This window comes from Aplysia californica, unplaced genomic scaffold (genome assembly GCF_000002075.1).
Source record: "Aplysia californica isolate F4 #8 unplaced genomic scaffold, AplCal3.0 scaffold01716, whole genome shotgun sequence".
NCBI classification, from domain to species: domain Eukaryota; kingdom Metazoa; phylum Mollusca; class Gastropoda; order Aplysiida; family Aplysiidae; genus Aplysia; species Aplysia californica.
Window position 1 is genome coordinate 35,906 of NW_004798986.1, and position 3,682 is coordinate 39,587.

Sequence of the window (3,682 nt, forward strand, 5' to 3'; positions counted from 1 at the left end):
GGTTTTTATGTGTTTTTTTTGTTGTTGTGGTGTGAGTGCTGTGTGTTGTGACGTCGTCGTGGCTCAGAGTGAGCACAAGAACAGGTTGGTGGCAAACCCTGACCATTGATCTTTACAGCATTAGGCCTAGCATACCTCTGTCTTTCAAACTCTCTCCCTCACACACTCCCCCTCACAGACCTCTCCGGTGGGTGGTTGGCGGGTGCTCTGGTATGGTTTGCTCCTTCTTTCCTATAAAAAATCGATCTTCTCTTTCTCCCCATCTTTTTTGTGTTTGTTACTCTCTTGTAACACCTCTAAACTTAGGCACTTATTCCGTAAAACTCTTACTGAAACTAAAAACTAAACAGACCTCTGCCTCACACAAATCTCAGGGCCTAGGACCTTGTGCAGTTGCGAGCGCCGTAAAACCCCATACGAAACTAAATGGCCCAGGAAATATTGGCATCATTACCCCTTCACCCCCCAGCCAAAAGTAACCAAAGATTTGTTGACAATGACCAAAAAGTCTCTGTTCTTATTTCTGATGGGTAGCCTAGTGGTATTGCTTTTGTTGGAAGTTTGACACAAGATGTAGATCGAGACTGTTAGATTGTTACTGAGAGACAGCTGGGATATTGCAGAGGTAGAGATGTGTGTGTAGCTGGCTCTGAGCTACAAATGTACAGTACAGTACACAGGACTGGGCTGTAGGGGGAGTCAGGAGGGGAACGTGCACGCTGCCTGCCCAACCATTAGTGCTTACAAGGTACACACTTTGGGTGGCTGGTGGGTGCTCTGCTGTGGTTTGCTCCTTCTTTCCAATGCTACAAAAAAATCCATCGTCTCTATCTCCCCTTCTTTTTTGTGTTTGTTACTCTAGTAAAACCTCTAATCTTGGTCACTTATATGACCTTATTGTGTTGCAAGTGCCGTAAAACGCATACTTACTAAAACAAAAGTACACACTACATCTACAGTATGGAGTGGCTGCACTCCAGGAGACAATTGGGGGGAGGGGGGGAGGGGGTGGGGCTTGAAACTGAAAAAGGTGAAATAGAAATTGTGCTTTGCAGTGAACCAAATGTCATGGAGGAAGTATGGCCGCTGGTCTGAGTGTTGACCAAGGCTGATGAAGGAAGCATGGACACAATATGTGCCACCCTCTCATCTCCCACGTCAGCCTCACCAACAGGAGAAAGGTACATTGTCCTCTTGGTGAAGATCTGCCTGGGAGAAAGTGGTGAACCCATCAGGTGGAGGAAAGTCCTAGATACATTGTCTGCGGGCAGACTTCTCTTGGGACTCGATGACACGTAGGTTCACGACACGTAAATGACATCTAGATGGCACACATAGACAACTCGTGCTGCTATAGATTAGAGTCTGTGCTATCTATTATTACTGAGATCTTCTGCACCACGGTGACCTCGAAAGGGGTGCCCATGATGTGTTGGACCTGAAGGGGCTGTTGTTCTGGGATTTTTTGTTTTGATTCGGTAGAATAGAGATCCAAATTGATGGTAGATCTCTCTACCCATGACACCAAAGTCAAAGAAGGCCTTGATGAACTAGTTGAACCCTGAGAGGGCACTCTATTTTCTTACCTTGTGTGGAACTTGCGAAACGAGCTGGTTGCGAGGTAATGCTCTTACAAAAAGCTCTCTCTCTTGCTCTTTACTAAACTGAACCATGCTCTCAGCAGGTAAAGGAAACATACATGTAAGAAAAACATCGGGTCGCTTTTAGGACAAGAGGGCGAAGCCAGATTTTGGGGGTTTCTAGAAATCTTGACCAACAACAAAAGTGGGCATTGCCCTACCTATAGAGGTGAAGTTTGGTTTCATTGGTGTGTATATTTGTTTAGTAATTAGTTATATAGAGAAAACTCTCCTCGTCTTTTAAAGAAACTGAACAAGAGGCAAAAACTTTACCATCAATTTTCTCAAAATAGCATTTTTGTGCTTAAATTAAAAGCGACCATGTTAACTCAGATTAACTGCCAAATTCTGTTTGACTACTTTGACGACCTTGCAATATATGGCATGATCACTGGGACCTTCTACTGCTTGGTACCTTGTACGTCTTCTAATGCTGACTTGTACGTCTTCTAATGCTGACTTGTACGTCTTCTAATGCTGACTTGTACGTCTTCTAATGCTGACTTGTGCGTCTTCTAATGCTGACTTGTGCGTCTTCTAATGCTGACTTGTGCGTCTTCTAATGCTGACTTGTACGTCTTCTAATGCTGACTTGTGCGTTCTCTCATGCTGCGGGATTGGGCACGAGGCAGAACACGGAGTCCTTTTTACACGCCATAAATCAAAACTGTTGTTTGTTGATTTGTCTGTGTAATTAATTCAGTATAAGCCAAATTCCTTTTGACTTCAAAATATAATTATTATGTTCAAATTTGAAACGCAAAGTCAAAGCTTCAGTGTGGAGGAAAATATTTACCAAAAAGTTGTAAAATGAATGTAAAGTTTTTTGTTTTTTTCAATCCCCCTGTAGATTGTAGATGTTTGACCAGGTAGCCTACTTGAGCGGATGCCCCTAGACTGTGGGGCATTGATGAGCATTGGTCTTTTCCTGTCCTCACAAGTATTGCGGTGTGGAAACTATAACTAGATAGCCTACATGCCTACATAATCTACTACTACTACTACTACTACTGCTGCTGCTGCTGCTACGTAGCTTCCTCGGCGAAAATAAAGGGAAATGAGTAGGTTTGTGAAATTATGCGTTTGATTTCATGGATTATGTCCCCTTGACCACAATATCATTCTTCACCTTCGCTGCAATTATTGACACTTGACAACATCCAGTTTTTTTTTATATTATAAGATGATGCTTGCCAAGAATGATGACAATTTGGGAACGGAACGATAGGATATCAAACCATCAAGACGGAACTTATTATCCACTCTGAGGGGAACTATGTAGTATGTAGTTTCAGTTAAGTAAGATAGAATCAATTGTTTCACTGTACAGCCTTTCGTGGCCAGGAGCCGGTGTCATAATCATAATCGAGGTCACGATCTGATAACAATAGAAAATAGAACGGTAAAAGGTCGAAGGGTGAAAGATCCAGGGGAAGACCACGGGGAACCTGGAGAAGAGTCACGGAAATGAACGTACAGAAAAGTGGGAAGACATGGAGTGACATCAAAGCCCAGGAAAAGGAAAGGTGGTGTTTAGATTGTTCGTGGCCAGCTATAGGCTATCCTGATATATAGGGTGAAAAAGGCAATGATGATGAAAAGGTCGAAGAAAAAAACAACAACAAGCACTCACAGCAGCCATGAGATTATTTAGGAGGTGTAGTTCCATTGCCCGAAAGGGGTGAACAGGTTAAATTTATGTAGTGCTGAAACCGTTTTGAATATTGAGCACACTGTTCATTAATTATTATTGGTGATTATATGAATGTTTACATTAATTTTTTTGGGCCTACATTTATTGGTGAATTTGACTGCAACGATGTTCCAAAATGAGGAAAGGAAGCTGTGATGAGAGGCTTCGCCACCCGGCAAACTGTCCAAATGTTCACTAATACTATAATACTAATATTTCTAAACCCAGAAAGAAAGAGGTAGGCTGGAAAACTGAAAAGGAATGCGCTACAAGCATCAAGCATACCGTGGTGAGTTGGTGAATTAGACATGGGGGGAGCACTACATCTATGTCAGAGCCTATAGAAGGG